The 19,084-nt window shown below is 38.4% G+C and overlaps 1 long non-coding RNA gene across 1 annotated transcript in view; it reads right to left on the bottom strand.

Annotated features, from left to right (window-relative positions):
• Positions 1–6,210: 6,210 nt before the first annotated feature.
• The window catches only part of LOC132519207 (uncharacterized), a 62,700-nt gene continuing 49,826 nt past the window's right edge, over positions 6,211–19,084 (bottom strand). The window contains exons 2-3 of the long non-coding RNA XR_009540120.1: positions 8,489–8,640; positions 6,211–6,275 (exon numbers count right to left, since the gene is read on the bottom strand). This is a non-coding gene — a long non-coding RNA (uncharacterized LOC132519207). The remainder of the gene's footprint in view (positions 6,276–8,488; positions 8,641–19,084) is intronic.

A 19,084-nucleotide genomic window follows, 5' to 3' on the forward strand; every position in this document is an offset into this window, starting at 1 on the left:
GGGTCAAACTTGATTTGTGTTACACATGTTTTCACCACAAGGCTGGACTGATGAGGGCAATTTCCCTTACTGCACATACATGGATTAGAAGCACACCTAGGCAGCCTCACCCAAAAAAAACTGAACAGAATTATTAACTACATAAGACCTAAGAGAGAGATGAGGAAAACTCCATAATGAGAAGAGCCTCCCAAGCAACATGAAAGCATGGAAGTCACCAATTTGGGGAAAGGACTACTATCTGGATGCGACTACACAGCCGCTCCTGTTTCTCCCCACCCTTGGGTGGGTGATAAAAAGCCTTTCCGGGCTTCCCTGGTGGCACAAGTGGTTGAGAGTCCGCCTGCCGATGCAGGGGACACGGGTTCGTGCCCCGGTCCGGGAAGATCCCACATGCCGCGGAGCGGCTGCGTCCGTGAGCCATGGCCGCTGAGCCTGCGCGTCCGGAGCCTGTGCTCCGCAACGGGAGAGGCCACAACAGTGAGAGGCCCGCGTACCGGGGGAAAAAAAAAAAAAAAAAGGCCTTTCCCCCAACTTTCCCACTGGAGTCAACAAACAGTGAGAGCTTCCTGCCTCTCACAGAATGGGACCAGGCTGTATTACCCCACCTTTCTCATGTATGCCACATAATAAAGGGTTTTAAACAGACCAAGAAACAAAAAAAAGGCCTACTGTCAGGAAGCTAACACTGTAAAGCCACATGTGCCAAGTTGTATAATGTCACACGTATTTTTTAAATTTATTTAAGACACACCATCAGTTCAACAACAGCTTTACTAGGTGTGTGTGTGTGTTCAGTTGTAAGACATATCCTTATTTCAGAAATATTCCCTAGAGGGATGGTTAAATGCAATATTAACAATGGAAGTGCAAATATTGATGTTGATGGTGCAAATTAAACCTATGTTTAATTTCTACCATTTGTAAAAAATGTAATAAGTAACTAAGTGACAAACTCGATTAATACACATAGGATAAAAACAAAATGAGATGAATCTTTTCTTGACCGAGCTAGTGCTTTTAAAAGAATTTCTCAGTGGGGGAAAAAAGGCCTGAAAAAGAAAAATACCCCATACTTGAGCTGAGGCAGAACTCTGGGGTGTGATGTAGTTAACAGCACCTTCTGGCAAATAGCTGGTATTCGTGATGAAATGCTGGAGCAATTTTCTGATAGATGATAATGAGATTCAAACTCCTTTTGAGAAATTAGAGTCACATCACTCAGCTTACAGTCATCTTGCAATAAGCCTAATGATCTTTAAGTAGACATGCTTTTTTTTTTTAAAGAAAGCTAATTTAACAATGATTACTTAACCACTTATTTCCCCAAAAGATGTCTCTACCAAGAGCAAATCTTTGAATTGTCCTTCTTAGGAGCCTTCTCCATTTGGCAAGTTTGAAATGAAACTTTGACATGTGCTTACCATCTGAGAAGTTGTAACACAAGCATTAAATCACAAGTGATAGTGATAAATTAGATACGCCTCTGCTTTCCCCAAGGAAGACCATGGGCTTTGAGCGGCAATAATGTGACTGAAGGAAAGCCCAGTCCAAAACAAAACGAAAAACAGCAAGGAAAAAGAGAGAGAGGGAGGGAGAGGGAAGGAGGGAGGAAGGAAGGAAGGAAGGAAGGAAGGAAGGGAGAAAGGGAGAAAGAAAGAAAAAGTTTTGATTCTGAAGGCTGGAAACCAGAGGACAGATTCTCCTTTAACTGAGGAAGAAAGAAGCTCAGCTTGAGAGGAAGAAAAACAGTTTGAAACTCAACACACACAGACTTCTTCTTTCCCCCCTTGGTGTCTATACATTTGTTCTCTACACAAACCTTTTCGGACAGAACCACAAACCAAAATTTGTATTATACGTCCTTCTTTGATAAAAATGTAGAAAAGAAAAACATAGCTAAACCAATGATCTTCTAATTGGAGAGCCTAAGTAAATGGAAATAAATATTAACTGCTCCTATAAATTAAGACTTTTACATTTCTTTTTTTAATTTGGCAAGTTAGACACATTTAGAGAGTGTCTCCTAAAGAGTTTCTTAGTAACTAAAGTAGATTCCAAACTTCTGTGGAAATAATTCTCATCTATGGAAAATATATATTTTTCTAGATGATTACTATTATTTTAAAGTTATGTATTATCTTTCACAAAATGTGTTTTATCATGTTTCTTTGTAACAACAATTATTCTTTAAGGAAGTGATCGGTGTTACACAACCTTGACAAATCAGAAGAATCACCTGGGTAGTTTATTACTGGGAAAATACAGGTTCCCAGGACCCTCCTTTGGAGAGTCTGATTCAGTTGGTCTAGAATGTGGCAAAGGAATCTGCAGTTTTAACAACTATCCTAGGCAATTCTAATGACTAGGCAAGTTTGGGAAACCCTGAGCTTGATTGTCTGTGTCATAAACTATGTCTCAATTTCACAGGAAGCAGCTGATCCATTAGCTGAAATGTTTCTGTGTACCAGAACAAGTATTGACAAATTGTATTCCTGCTCTTCTGCACAGCCAAACTTTTCAAAAGGGTTGCCTACAAATGTTATCTCTATTTCTTCATTCCCCAGTCTTTCTTTTTCAAAGAAACAAACTATATTAATACATGTTGTGTGAATTTTTTTTTCTTTATCCTGTATCTCAATTTATATTGGCTAATCTGGGTCCCTTACCTTTCCACAGAATTTATGGTCAGTTTAGCAAAATCCACCAAAAGAAAAAAGAAATGCACTAAATGTAAAGTAAATTTGAGGAGAATCGTCATCTTTTCATTCACCCATACTGAGTTCCAATGCCGTGGTTTGTTCATTAACTCATTGTATGTCCTTCAAGAAAGTTCCAGAATTCTCTCCATAAGAGTTATGCCTGCTTTTACAGATATATTCCTAAGTAATTTTTAGTTTTTATTGCTAACCTGAATGGAATTTCTTGAGTGTGGGTGTGGCTATGAAAGAAACAAAGAACGAAATATACAAACAGAAGATGTATGAAACACTGTAGATGTTGAACACTGTAAAAACAGCAACATAAAAAAACCATCTGCTTCCTTCCCCACAGAAACTAGGACTACCCAGAATCTCATGTGGAATCTTACCTCCACGATCTTATTCCTCCCTTTCTCTTTCATTGGTATAACCTCTACTGTAAATTTCATATTAGACATTACAGGGCTTTTCTTTATAATGCTATCACCTATGAATGTATCTATGAACAATACACTGATCAGGGTTTGATGGTTTCAAACTCTATAGATAGAATCATGCCGTATTTATTCTGTATACTTCTTTCAGTCAAAATCACATTTTTCAACTGAGCCATATTGATACATGTGATGGTTATTCAATCACTGTCACTGCTGTGGAGCATTTTCAATGGTGAACATGCTAAATTTTGTTTATTCTACTGTAGATGGCCATTTTGGTTGTTTTCAGTTTGGGGCTATTACAAAAAATGCTGGTATGAACAATGCTGTACATGTATCTTCAGGCACTGTTCTAGTTTTTCTAAAGTCTATGCCTGGGAGTGGAAATGCTGAATCATTGTGTCTACTTCTGTTCAAATGTAAAATCTATTTTCCTAAGCAGTGTACCATTTTACACTCCAACATTGTCTAAGAGTTTCTGTTGCTCCATATTGATGACAACACTTGGCATAAGGCTTTTTCATTTTTGCCCATTTTTTGGGTATGGAATGGTATCTGATTGTGGTTTTCATTTGTATTTCTCTAATTCTAATGAGGTAAGCACCTTTTTATAAGCCTATTGGCCATTTGGATCTCCTCTTTTGTGAAATGCCTGTTTAAATCTTTTGCCTGTTTTTTGATTGGGTATCTCTCTTTTATGTTGATTTCTAGAAGATCACTATGTATTCTGAATATTAATCTCGTTTCAATTACATCTGATATTGAAGATATTGAAAATTATCTTCCGACTATGACTTGCCTTTATGGTCCCTTTATGTGTCTTTTGATTGAGAAGTTCATCATATAAAGTGAACAAATTTAGTCTTCTTCTTATGGGTTGCATTTTTTTGTATCCTATTTATGAACTCCTTCCCTACTGCAGTGTTATAAAGTTAATTTCTCATACTGCCTTTGAAAAGTTTCATAGTTTTGCCTTAAATATTTGTCCTTAATCTACCTGGAATTCATATTTGTGTATGACATGAAGTAGGGATTGAATGAAATTTTAAAATTACATCTTGCATGTTCTATTTGCTTGCTGCTGATATATAGAAACAAGAGTAAATTCATCTTGTATCCAGCAACCTTGCAGATTTTCTCATTAGTTCTAATATTTATCTGTAGACTCTCTTTGGTTTTCTCTGGGAGAAATTTCTTTGTTGACAAATTTTTTCTTTTATTCTGTCTAGTGCTTTACCAGTTATTTCTTTATTTTATCTATTGCATTGGTGAAGACCTCCAGCACAATACTGAGCAGAAGCAATGATAATGAGAATTCTTGCATAGTTCCTGATCTTAAAAGAAAATGTTCCTAAAGATACCGTTCGTAGGCTAAGGGAGTTGCTTTCTATTTCTATGGCTAAGAGTTTTGTTATCACTGTGGTTGTTTACTTTAAAATCATGAACACATGTTAAATTTTATCAAATTATTTTCTAAAAGGTAGCAGGCTGAATAATAGCCCCCAAAGATAGCTGCATTCTAAACCCCAGATCCTGTGAATATTTTGTTTTATATAACAAAAGAGACTTTGCAAATGTAATTAAGAATTTTGAGTTGGGGAGAATGTCCTAGAATGTCTGGGTGCATTCGATGTAATCACACTGATCCCTATAAGAAGGAGTAAAGAGCATCAGAGTGAGAGAGAGAAAGAGATTGGAAGAGGTTACACTACTGGCTTTGAAGATAGAAGATGAGACCCTAAAACCATAAGAATGTGATCAGCTCCCAGAAGCTGGAAAAAGCAAGGGAATGAATTTTCCCCTAAAGCCTCCAGAAGGAATGCAGCCCTGTCAACACCTTGATTTTAGTCCACTGAGACTGATTTTGGACTTCTGACCTCCAGAACTGTAAGATAATAAATTTGTGTTGTTTTAAGCCAGTAAATTTGTGGTGATTTCTTTACAGCAGCAGTACAGGATACAGGGGCCATTGTATGGGTTTTAACCTTGCTTTGTCTGTGATTATGGTGAATTACTTTATAAAATTTCAGTTAGTAAATCATTCATACATTCTTGAGATGATTCTTGCTTGGTTAAGATGTTTCTTTTTTTAATTCAGTGGTATATTTAGTTTGCAAATATTTTTTAAGAGTATTATAACTATGTTCATAAATAAGACTGGCCTTTAATTTTCCTTTCTCATACTATCTTTTTTGGGGTATCAAAGTTACCTGGACTCATGAAAGGAGTTTAGGTGTACACCCTTTTTACTATTGTGTAAACATGTCTTATAAGATTGGAATCATTTTTTTCCTTAAAAGTTTCATAAAACTCAGCTTAAAAAGGTTCTGAGGAGGGTGCCATCGTTGTGTGTCAATATTTGAATGTTCCTTCAGTTTTTTAGTGTGTATAAGTCTTTTCAGATTTTATAATTCCTTTTGAATCCATTTTCTAGAAAGGTATTTGTTTCAGCTCTTTTTCAATCATGAACATAAGTCTGTTTATAGTATTCTCTTCTTTTTAAGTTTTTACTTTACATATAGTGATGCCTGTTATTTAATATCTAGCCTTGTTTATTTGTGCTTTTTCTTTATTTTTAATCTTGTTCAATCTTGGAAAAAGTTAATTTATTTTGTTACTCTTTTCCAACAATTAGTTTTTGGTTTAGTTGATCTTATATTGTTTGATTTCTATTTCCTTAATTTATGCTTATATCATTATTCTTTTCTTTCTTCTATGTTTTTTGGGCTTAGACTATTTTTCTTTTTAAAAAATTTTAGCTGAATACTTAGTTGATGAATTTTTAGTCTTCTTGTTTGCACGTGTTTATTACATTTAAAGAAGAAACTGGAGTACAAACAAAATAATTGTACCCCTTCTTGCCCAGTGAAATTTTATTAAGCTAGTTCTTTCCTGTCCTTTGAGTAAATTCTATAACAGAACTCATGACTTTTTCCTTCATCTCTGTCAGGGAGGAAGAAATTTTCCTCGACCCTTCTAGGTTCTTCTGGCTGGTCTAAGAATTAAATTGACATGAGACAGATTAACAGGAGAAAATCAAACAAAAGTTTAATAACATGTATACATGGGAGAGACCTAAGAAAACTGAGTAACTCACCAAAATGGCCGAAACCCTCACCTTAAATACCATCTTCAGCTAAAAAAAATAAATAAATAAGATATCAGAGGTAGTGATTTGGGACTTCAAAGGGGAAGAAGGTGATTGACATGGAGATGGGAAAGCAGATGTTTGGTAAGCAAATTTTGCTGGGCCATGCAGAGAAAATGGGACCCAGAAAGAACTGATCTCTATGGATCACACCTAGTCCAAATTCTTTTCAAATATCTCTGGTGATAGCTCTATTCAGAAGACAGGCCCTCTATCTAAATTCTTTAGGCAACTAAGGGGGAAGTAAAAAGCAAGACTTCCTGAGTCTTCTGTTTCTTAAAAATAATCAGCCTAAATTTATCTTCATGCCAAAGAGACACATTTTGGAGTAGGAAAATTGTTTCCCTATGTCGCAAATGATAAGAATCTTCTGGTCACTTCAGTCCGAAGAATAGTCTAAGTGTAATACTTAAAAGAGTTGGCCCCATGTAACAGTCAAAACTCTGAAATTCATGAAAGGTTAAAACATATTCCCACTTCTCATTCAGGCCTGCTTCAGCAGAGGAATCTGCTGTGCAAGAGAGTTTTGGTCTGTGCTGCTTTTCTGTTCCCCACCCTCTCACCCTTTCCTCACTGAAGATTATCCCCCTCAGCCCACTAGCAATGGCAGCCAGGAATTCTCAGTGTTTGGAGCAGGACGGTCTTTCTGTAACAGGATCTAAGGGTTCGGTGGAGGTCCAAAGCTACCCTTCTACTCATTATATTAGCTAGGACTCTCTAAAGACCCAAATTAAGGGACATTTTACAACATAACTGGCCAGTACTCTTTAAGAATGCTGTGGTTATGAAGACAAAAGATTGTTCCTGATGAAAGGAGACTGAGTAGACATGACAACTAAACGCAATGTGTGATCCCAGATTTGGATGTTGGATGCAAAAAAGGATACAAGTTGGGCAACTGACAAACTTTGGATAACGTTTGTCATTAGATAGTGCTGTATGAATGGTAAGTCCCTGGTTTTCATAATTGTACTGTGGCCATGTAAGATTTTAACATTTAGGAAACCTGGATGTATAACAGGATTTTTCAGTACTATTTTCGAACTTTCTTGTATGTCTGAAACTATTCTAAAATAAAACATGAAAAAAAAAAAGAGTATGTGCCTTTGATCTCATGTTTAAATCTCTAGTCCAGATCTCTCCTCTGGACTCCAGACTAGTTTATCTAGTTTGTTCACTTTCCTGTTTGATATCTCCACTGGGATGTACCACAACCATTTCAAGCTTAAAATTTCTCACATTGAACTCTTACCTTATCTTCAAAATCTCTTCCACCAAAAGTCTTTTTCCTGATCCCTAAATGCCACCACTACCTATCTAGCCTCTCAAAGCAGATTTCTTGCCATCATTCACCGTATTCAACCCATCACTAAAACCTGTTGATCCTATTTGCAAATATATATCTCAAATCCATGTGATTCTCTCCATTTCTATTGCCATGACTCTAGTCTAAGAGTCATGACCTTGACCTCCTGTGTAGTCTACTGTAATAGCTTCCTAACTAGTCTGTCTGCTTTGACTAGGGCCACCCTCCAAGCCATTCTCCAAACAGGTTCCATGTGATCCCTTTAAAATGTACATTAGATCATGACTCTCTCACTTTGAAAATACTTCAATAGCATCTCATTGTACCTAGAATAAAATTTAAAATTGTTAACCTGGTTTAAGGCAAACTGAGCCTGTACAATTTGTCTGCCCTCCCTAACTCTCCTCCAAACACACATACACTGTTACTACACTCTACATCACCCACCAGGCTCCAGAACACAGCGTGCATGAGAGTCCTCAAGAACTGCAATCGATTTGTTGCCTCAGGATCTCTGCAATTGTTATTTCTTCTTCATTGGATGCTCCTCCTACTGCCTAGGATCCTCTTCCTAATAGTTTCCCCTTGGCTAGTTCCTTTCCATCCATCACATTCAGAGCTCAGATTAAATGTCACCTTTTAGAAGTTTTTCTTTTATAGCACTTAGGGTAATTTTTAATTGTAACTCTATTTGTCACTTACTTGGTTTCTATGTCTCCCACTAGACTTCAAGCTCATTGAGAGCTGGAATTAGGTCTGTTTTGTCCACCTTTACGTACCAGTACCTAGCTTATGCCCTACAAGTACGTGATAACAACTACTTTCTGAGCAGCATGCTAATTTTGTTTTGTGATGATGGTCTCTGTAGGCTAGAGATGAAGAGTTATTTCCATACCTAAACAGGTGCAGAAGAGGTATCTTCTTCCATAATGTAGTTCAGCACCTCCAGTTGGCAGTCATTCTGTGATTTAACGTGAACTGAGTAGCTTGGCCTCATATGCTGGCTGGACATTCCTCTCCCCACCAATTCTCTTCTGGAACTGTAGTCTGCAATGCATTGGGAAGTGCACAATGGGCCTCTCCTTGTATGTCAAAAACATGCACAAAAATGTAATGATTTCCAAGTCTCAGAAATATGCTGTTGAGAAGATCCAAATTATGAAGCAAAATTGGCACTTCTTGTATTTGGGTCAGAAAATTCTGGGTATGGAGTTGCAATGGAAATGTTCTTATATAACATTCTGAAGTTTGGAAAAATGAGATTCATGAAAGCTGGCTTTAGCCTAACTGGCCTTTGAAGGTTTTGTTGGGAATGTATAAGTTCCAGAAGTAAAATAAGAAGAAAGGAGAAGGAAGATTTCACTTAAAGGATTTTAATTTCACCGTGGAAACTTGATAATAGAAACAGAAAGTATTTAGATTTCAAGCTTTTCGTCTTACTGCCATTGTATTAATAGGATTACTGGCATCTGTACATAATCCTCTTTAATTAACTGAGTTGCGTGATCCAAGAAGAACTGAAACAGGGGGTGAATGTTTTCAGAAAGTGTGACCTAAGAACTAACAAAATCAATATGATGTGGACTCATTTCAGAATCTCTTGTGATCATTTCTTGATCTTTTTTCTTCCCCCATGGGAGACATCCTTGACCTTAGATTTGGCTTTTAAACCCAGTGGATCAACAAGATAAGTAGTGTGGACAGTAGAAGAGAACACAGGCAAAATATTCTGTGACATAAATTGTACCAATGTTTTCTTAGGTCAATCTCCCAAGGCAATAGAAATAAAAGCAAAAATAAACAAATGGGACTGAATCAAACTTATAAGCTTTTACCTGGCAGAGGAAACTATAAACAAAACAAAAAGACAACCTATGGACTGGGAGAAAATATCTACAAATGATGCAACTGACAAGGACTTAATTTCCAAACTATACAAACAGCTCACACAACTCAATAACAAAAAAACAACCCAATTGAAAACTGGGCAGAAGACTTAAATAGACATTTCTCCAAAGAGGACGTACAGATGGCCAATAGGCACATGAATAGATGCACATCATTGCTAACTATTAGAGAAATGCAAATCAAAACTGCAATGACATACCACTTCACACTGGTCAGAATGGCCATCATTAAAAAGTCTACAAATAACAAATGCTGGGGAGGGTGTGGAGAAAAGGGAACCCTCCTACACTGTTGGCAGTAATGTAAGTTAGTGTAGCCACTATGGAAACAGTATGGAGGTTCCCCAAAACACTACAAATAGAGTTGCCATATGATTCAGCAATCCCACTCCTGGGCATACACCCAGACAAAACTATAATTCGAAAAGATACATGCACCTCTATGCTCATAGCAGCACTATTTACAATAGCCAAGACATGGAAGCAACCTAAATGTCCATTGACAGATAAATGGATAAAGAAGGTATGGTATATATATACAATGGAATATTACTCAGCCATAAAAAAGAATGAAATAATGCCATTTGCAGTGACATGGATGGACCTAAAGATTATGAGTAAGTGAAGTAAGTCAGAAAGAGAAAGACAAATACCATATGATATCACATATAAATTCAGAATCCAAACTACGACACAAATGAACATATCTTCCAAATAGAAACAGACTCACAGACATAGAGAACAGAATTGTGATTGCCAAGGGGGAGTGGGGGTGGGGAGAGGGAAGGATTGAGAGTTTGGGATTAGCAGATTCAAACCAGTGTATATAGGATGGATAAACAACAAGGTCTCACTGTAAAGCACAGGAAACTATATTCAGCATCCTGTGATAAACCATAATGGAAAGAATATGAAAAAGAATACATATATGTAAAACTGAGGCACTTTGCTGTACAGCAGAAATTAACACAACATTGTAAATCAACTATACCTTAAGAAAAAAAAAAAAGTAGAAGCTAGCAATGCCCACCCCCCAGAAAAAAACAAACAGTGAGGTCAGGGGACAAAGGCATTATGGGAGGGAAAATAACATTTTAATTGGGACTCTTTTAGTTGTAAGAAACAAACTAGATTAAGCAAAAGGGAGATTTATTGGAAACAAACGTGGGTAACTCATAGAATCAAAGAGGAACCAAAGCAGCTTTGAAGACCTCAAAGAATAAAATCAAGGACTAACTTACCAGAATCATCTCTTTCTGTCCTCATCAGTCTATTGGTTTCTCCAAGGGGTGAAAGGCATAGAACCAGAAGCTCTGAATCATATACTTTTAGCTTTCTTGCAGCAAGGAAAGAAAGAGTAATGTCCCCCCATGGAGCCACTTATAAAAAAAATCTCAAGGCAGTATTCTGATTGGCCCAGTTTGGGTTAAATGCCTGCTACTGAACCAATCACAATGTCCAGCTGGATAAGATAATCAAATTGGATAGGGGGGCCCTGAGGCAAAGAGGTAGAGGAGTACTATGATTGGAAACCCTACCAAAACATCAGGATTAGAGTGGATGAAAAGAACACTCACTTCCCCTACCAAAGGCTTGTGACAAGAGAAGAGAAGCTGAGTAGACAAAAGTACAGTATTCATCTCACTTTCTTTCCATATCTGTCCCCAAAAGAAGAAAACTGGAGGGGAGGGAAGGAAAGAGGTAAGAAGAGGAGAGGACAGGAGAGGAGAGTTTTAACTGAAAACAGCAGGATTTCTATACAGGGAATTTATAGGAGTTACATGTATATGTTTCCCAGTGCTTTTTTTTTTTTTTTAAGAAAAGGGTGTGGTAGCAAAATAATGGCCCCGAAGATGTCTGCATCTTCATCCACAGAACCACAGAATATGTTACCATACATGGCAAAAGGGACTTTGATAATATGGTTATGGGTATGGCCTCTGAGAAGGGCAGATTTCCTGGATTATCTAGGCAGACCCCATCTAATCACATGAGCAGTTAAAAGCAGAGAAACTTTTCTAATTATGGTTAGAGAGGGACCAGATGATGAAAGAAAAGTCAGAGATATGTGAAGTGATTGGCCTTGGAGTTGGAGGAAAGGGACCAAGAGGTAGGCAACGCAGGTAGCTTCTAGAAGCTGGAAAGGGCCAGGAAACATGCTCCTCTAGAGCCTCTAGAAAGGAACCTAGCCCTGCCAACACCTGGACTTTAGCCCAGTGAGACCCATTGTCAGACTTCTGGCCTACAGAACCGTCCAATAATAACTATCTTGTTTTACACCACTAAGTTTGTAGTAATTTGCGATTGTAAATAGAAGTTTTCAAATAGAAAACTTATTATAAGGCGCTATAAAACCCAATATAAGGTGCTATGAAGCTTAAGGATAGGCCATATACATAGTCTGTTATCTCATTTGCTTTCAATGACAAAGAAAAATTGGAAAGAACAGTGCTTGGTGGGGGAGGGGGAGCAGGTGGTGGTTTCAGGTTCTATCTAGAGGATTTTTCCTATGAATTAGTGGATGTGAGGGCAGAAATGACACCATGTTCACAAGTGATATTGCCCCTTGTGTCAAAGGGTCAGTGTGTGAATGTAGTTTGTTTTTTCTTTTCTGAATTTTTCTTCTATGTAGCCTAAATTATGGAAAAATTTCAGAAAAAGCTATTGAGTCTATAACAATTAGACTCCACTGGGTTTTAGATTTCAGTCATTGAGGGATAAGTTTCTGCATCTCCTATTATAGACTTAAGGGACACGAATCATGAAGAAATAACCTGACCTGATGGATGGAAGCTAGGTAGGGAGTAAGGGGGTACCATGTAAGTCTAGGTCTGCATTAGAGACCAGGATGGTACAAATAAGCCATTATAACTGTCGGGTTTCTGATGTCAGCAGTAATGCTCTGAATTTTTGTAGGCAGGAATAATTGCACCACATCTATCCTCAGGAAAATTCCCACTGTTGAAGGAGCCCAACTGGGATTGGGACAGGAAAATGGATATCCTGACAATCAGTGCCATTTCCTTTTTTGTTCAACTACCCAATAAATGAAAGAGTTCTAAACTTAATCAAGCACTGGCTGGACTAAAGAGAATTGAAGTAAACCATGTGTGGGTACATAAGCCATGATGTCATCAAATACAAGCTCCTTGAGGGAAGGGACTTTTGTTCTGTTCACTGCATTATACTCTATGCCCAGCAGTAGATACTTAACGTATACATATTGACTACATGAAAAGCATTCCAATCCCATTGTGGCTTCAGCGGGTGCCAGGAGGTCCTGTTTGGCTTGGAGTCATCCTAATAGAATATAAGCCTGACCTTCCTTAGCTAAAGAACAGTTAATTCCAGAGGAGTTCTTCCTTCTTCCTGGTAGTGAGTGCCAGTCCCTTAAAATAAGCAACAATCTCTTGGTTGTTGCAAAGATACACACCAGTGTCTGCTTATCTTCAAGGGAAGCCAGGACAGTAGATGTCTAACATCAACTGTGTCAAGGGCATAAGAGTGATACTGGACGAATCTTTTGGTGCCACACAGCTTGTCTTCTTTCCAGACTGAGATCAATCACCTCCCTAGCTCAGCCTTTGTACTGGCTGTTCTTTCTGCTTGGAAAACTTTTCCCCAGAATTACAAAAACCTGGCTCCTTCTTATCATCCCTGGCTTAGCATCAAAGTCACCCTCTCAAAGAGGCCATCCAACCTACAGGAGACCCTCAGTCACTCTATGGAATCACCATGCTTTGTCATGCAAGCTCCAATTCTCTTGTTTCTCTGATATTGCTTTTGTTTTTGTTTGATTTGTATCTGTCTTTCTTCTAAAATGTACCTCTAGTTATTAGCTGGGTGACTTTGGCCAGCCTCAGACTCTCAGAGCCTCAGTTTCCTCATCTAGTTCATAAGTATCAAATGAGATAAGGATGGAGACTGTCCTGGCATACCGTCAATGTTCAAGAAGCATTCGTTTAGAAAAAAAGGGCTACTCAATTTAGTAAACTTAATCTTTTGAATGGCAAAAAAAGTGAAAAACACCTTTTTGAATTCTAAGAAGAAATGTAATTTATTGTTCCATAAATAGGAAGACATTTCAATTTTATAGAGAGGAATATATGGAAAGAGTGATAAAGATAAAACCTTTTTTTCAAACCCACAAGAGGGAATGATAATTAAATAACACTATAACTTTCCTTTAATAAAATTCTTTAGATGAATAAAGAAATGACTAAATGTTGCCAGGATTTGCCACTAAAAGCATTTTAATTCCTCTTTAAGATTCAAAAACATGTATGAAATCTTCCTAACTTTTTGCAGAAAATTGTTAATTTCATGATTCAGGAGTGTTTTACAAACTTCTACAGTGTAATGAGGCCATCTTGTGGCCTTTTATAATATTGCCACTTTTAAAGTGAAACATTTTTTAAACCATAGGTTTAAAGGGTGTCGTTTATTCAACAAATAACTTTTGAGCACTCACTGTGTGCCAGGGTGTTACGCTCACTGACTGCTGGAGAGGTAGTGATAGGAGATGGAAGAAAAACAAGGTCCTTGCTCGAATTCATACAGATCTAAAGGAGAGAGAGACTTTTAGTCAGAGATAATTACAGTAGGAAAGTTAAGTGCTATTATACAGAAGTATAAATTTACTATACCAGCGTTAAGGGAAGTGTCTGCAGAACTCAGAATGATAACGGTATAGCTCCATTTCCAGGAATTACTCTGATCACTAAAGAAATCATGTATCATTAGAGGTTGGGTTAAATATTAATTTCCAGTCTTCCATTCCACAAAGAAGTACTGTGGATTTTTTTAACCTAGTGAACCCACAGAAAGCTCAGTGTATCTGGCTCTAATCTAAATCACCCATTCTCAGAGTGCAGCAAGTATAATATTTTTAAAATATCTTCTTATGTATGTTGCCTATTGGTAAGCAGGTTTTCTATCTCCCTATACCCACTCACAAGCACAGCTTTAAAGAAATGGAGACACAAAGATCTTTGGGGAAGTGAAGGATATGACACAGAGTATTTTAATCAGCCAGGAAGAGAAGGGGAAAGTCTGTCCTTTCCAATATGATGGTTTGGGAGAGAAAATGTGAACAGAAGTAGGGGAGATAAGCAATTAGATATGTGCCCAACCTCCCGGCTTCAAGGCTCTACAGGAGGTGATAGACCGGGAGGAGCATCCCATATTCAGGACTCTGGGAGAAGATCGTTATACAGAGTGGCCCTTGACCAACAAATGGCCACGCCCTGTGTGGGCGAGACAATGGATAGGCTGGTCAGCCAGAGACAGGATCAACCTCTGTTCCTATGTAACAGGGCTCCTGGGATGAGAATGCACAGGCCATAGTTGGTGTGGGGGGAGCTGAGCAACAGCCTCTGCTGCAGGGTGGACATCCTTGGACAAGGTCAGATGGAGGATACTGCAGAGACCCAACAGGCCTCTGCAGTACCAAGAGCTAAAGAGAGGCCATGTCAGCAGGAACGGGCAATCACAATCAGTACTGGACCAAGCTGAGAGAAAGTAAAGCACAAGTTTACCAGGGAGAGAAGTCGGCAGTGCACGCAGGCGGAACACAAGGATTAAAACAACAAACATTATAAAAGCCTCAACCCATACCCAGGAAGGAAGACTTTCAACCCAAAAGCCAGGATGTCATGTGGGCAACATCCATATACCCTGATGTCTGGGTTTCTCCACCCTTCTGTTCAGAATACAGTCTTCACTTGCTTCTACATCTTACACCCACATATCATCTCATTTAGCAAAACAAAGGTTCTTCCTAAGAGTGCATCCTCCTTAAAAAGCATAAAAGACAGAATTGGAAAAAGCTAATTATTTTAATATATATTCTTTCCTAATACTTACATGATCGTAAGATTGGACATGGGGTTTCATGGCAAAAGCACATTAAAAATTAATATTGAAGGTAATAGAGAATAGAAGATGTTAAGCTTGATAGCGCTTCTCTGGAAAGATCTCTGATAGAAGTGTGCAAGGGAGCTGACATTTCCTTTCCCTTCTTTCCTCTTTGGTCATTCAGTTTCTTCAACAAACATTTTTGAGCACCCACTTTACACCAGATGCTATGCAGATAATTAGTACAAATATGATTTAAGAGAGGGGGGATTTTTTCCTTCCTCCAAAGTTTTCAGATATGGAGATGAGATGAATTCTCCAACAATCCATTCAACAAATTTGTTTTAAGTATTTTCTAAGCATACTGTGCTGGCTCTAGACAGTAAAAGTTGTATTAGGAACTAAGAATATAAGAAACGAAACAGCTTGTAAAAGGATTAGATCAAGTAAGCTGTCACAGTTTATCAAGATGACTGACAGTCCATGGATTCTGGAGCCATGTGGATTTTCCAAGGATCTAAGGTTTTCATGGACTTTTTTTCAGATCACTTGCTTGTAGATTTGCTTTCCTGAAATTAAAGTAAGATTAATTTTCCAGTTAAGTGCTTTACGTCGAGTGTCAACATGACTGTTTCCTTCAAATATCCTTTTAAATAAATAAAAACTCAATTTCCTCCCTGTTTTCCCATTCTTCATTCATTCGATTTATTCAACAAATATTTATTATCTGCTTCCATGTGCCAGTAAACCGTACTAGATATTTGGGATACAATCATAAACAAGACTTTCTTTCAGTTCTATAACATGTTTTTCTCCACTGACCCTCTCTACCTAAAGGGATCTGAAATTCTAAACTAGTCTAGACTTTAGGCTATTCCAGACCTCCCAGTCTACAGTTCGGGATCCCTTTAGGTAAGGAGGGTCAACCCTTCCCTGTATCAAGCCATTCACTGGGTCACCTGTATCAGCATTGCTATCAACCTGTGTGCCAGGTTGCTCCGGCGCCATGCTACACTCAGGGCCTCTTCTCTAAGAGGCTCTCACCTTCCCTGAGTCATGGAAAGGGAAGCAGGGCACAAGTGTTCCTCTGGATTTCTCAACCCCATCTTGGGGCTTCTGTTGCCCCCAAAAGACCTACACTCTAGGGGAAAGAGACAGGAAAGTGTGAAGGCTTCTCACTTGGAACTTATACTCCTTTCCCTCATTCCAGGCTTCCCTGCCCAGCCCCAAAAGAGCTTTTATCTTCTCCCTGTGTGACATATCCTGTAGCCTTTCTACTCTGGAGCTTATAGTAAAATTCTTCCTTAGCCCCCCAATCTTTTGTTCTTATTAAAGGATAGCTTTTGGAATTTGGGAAACACTTTTCTCTTTGGAGGTGACTAGTTTTTGCAGTTGAAAGTCTGGCCTTCAAAACTATTGTCTTCCTATGGACTATGAACTTCAAAACTGTTCGTGACGTCATTCATCTAGCCTGACTTTGCCTTCTTCCTAAATCAATGAATGGGTGAAGAACCATAAGAAAACAAGAATAATTTCAGTAAAGAGGGTCAGGGAACTTCAGTTTAAAAATGCAGCAGTAGGGCTTCCCTGGTGGTGCAGTGGTTGGGAGTCTGCCTGCCGATGCGGGGGACACGGGTTCGTGCCCCGGTCCGGGACGATGCCACGTGCCGCGGAGCGGCTGGGCCTGTGAGCCACGGCTGCTGAGCCTGCGCGTCCGGAGCCTGTGCTCCACAACGGGAGAGGCCACAGCAGTGAGAGGCCCGCGTACCGCAAAAAAAAAAAAAAAAAAAAAAATGCAGCAGTAGTAGTAGGATACTGCTACTTATATTTCAGTAATACATGATAAGTGTCTGTTTCTCTCACTATGCTGCAGTGTCTGTACAACAGAGACTATGTCTGTTTTCCCCTCTAGTGCCTCCCCAGTTAATAAAGACATGGTGCTTACCCTCCGCGTTACGGTGTTCACACAGACAATTAAACAAACAATTACAATGCAATGTGTTCTGCTCTATAACAAGAAACTGTAAAGTGCCTTAGGAGAACATTTGAGGATGACTTACACCAGACTTGGGTACCAGAGAAGGATCCCAGAGGAAGTGATAGATAAGCTGGGGCTTGGAGGGTAAAGAGAAGTTCGTCAAATAAATGCCACTTGTGAAGGACTCAAAAATTATGCTTTTGTGTTTGGATTTATTTCTAAAAGCAATAGAAAACCAATTGAATGGTATAAATAGGGACGGATGCCTTTTAAAAGGTCATTGTGTAGGACAGAGATTGAATATAAAAGAATGTCTGGGGGTGGGAGAGGCTGTTAGGAGATGCTTGCCTACTCCAGGCAAGTTTGCAGAATTCCAGGTGGCCTGGCCCAGGGTGACAGTATGAATGGAGAGAAGGACTGAGTTGGTGATGAAGCAGAGAAGGAATGAAGAGGACACTGGCCAGATTTCTGCCTTGAGTAACTGGGTGGTGCTGATATAAAAAACAGGAGTATAAATGGTTTTGTGAGCAATCTACAAAGCCATTTGGAATGTTTGTGCATAAACATCCCCATACTCATTTATTCTTAATAGATATTTTAATTGCCAGAGGTTTAATTTTACAAATTTTTCCTCACTAGCAATAATCATGTTACCTTTCTAAAATTTAGGGAAAGTTAGAGACCTTCTTCTCTAGGCCTGTCATACATCTCACATAAGCAGGAGTAACAAACTTTTTCTGTAAAGAGCCAGATAACTACTTAACTATGCTATTGTAGAAAGAAAAAAAAAGCCATTAGAAAACAAGTAAATGGATAGGTTTGACTGTCTTCCAATAGAACTTTACTCACAAAAATAGGCAGTGGGCAGAATTTGGTTCATTGGTTGAACTTTGCCAAACCCCCAAACTAGAGCTGTGTTTCCCAACATACTCCAGCAATGTGTAATCTTTAAACAATTCTGGACATACTACCACTTAGAGATTTTTTAAAAATCACTTCATTTTGGGGTAGTATCTTAGCTTGGGCTGATATAACAAATTACCAGAGACTGGGTGGCTCAAACAATAGACATTTATTTCTCACAGTTCTGGAGGCTGGGAAGCCCAAGATCAAAGTGCCAGCATATTCATTTTTTGGTGAGGGTCCTCTGTCTGGTTTGCAGACAGCTGTCTTCTTGTACCTCACATGGCAGAGAGCAGAGAGAAAGGAAGCAAGCTCTCTTGTGTCTTTTCTTATAAGGGCACTAATCCCATCATGAGGGCTCCACCCTCATGACCTAATAACCTCCCAAAAGTCCCATCTCCAAATACCATCACATTGGGGATTAGGGTTTCAACATATGAGTTTTGGGGGGACACAACCATTCAGTCCATAACAGGTAGTATATGGCAAAGAAGTAATTTTAGATCATCGTATTGTTAAAGAACATTATGTTAACTTTATAACCACAGCATCATTATTTAAAATATTCATAATATATGAAACTAGATATTTACTTTCTCCCCATGAACAAGTAACATATATTTTATTTTTTATCTTTTGGGCCAAGCATTATTTTCTAAATGACAAGATAATAGAAAAAGCTTCAATTTCCTATTTGCAAGTTGGATAATACTTATTGCTACTAAATAAAAATGTAATTTGGATAGAACCATCACTATATATTTTTCCTTTTCAAATACCTAGGTACTTAAATACTATAGATCACTTAACATATAATATGACAAAGTTAAATAATGCAACATTCTTA

The sequence above is a fragment of the Lagenorhynchus albirostris genome, chromosome 4 (assembly GCF_949774975.1).
Source record: "Lagenorhynchus albirostris chromosome 4, mLagAlb1.1, whole genome shotgun sequence".
In the NCBI taxonomy this organism is placed as follows: Eukaryota; Metazoa; Chordata; class Mammalia; order Artiodactyla; family Delphinidae; genus Lagenorhynchus; species Lagenorhynchus albirostris.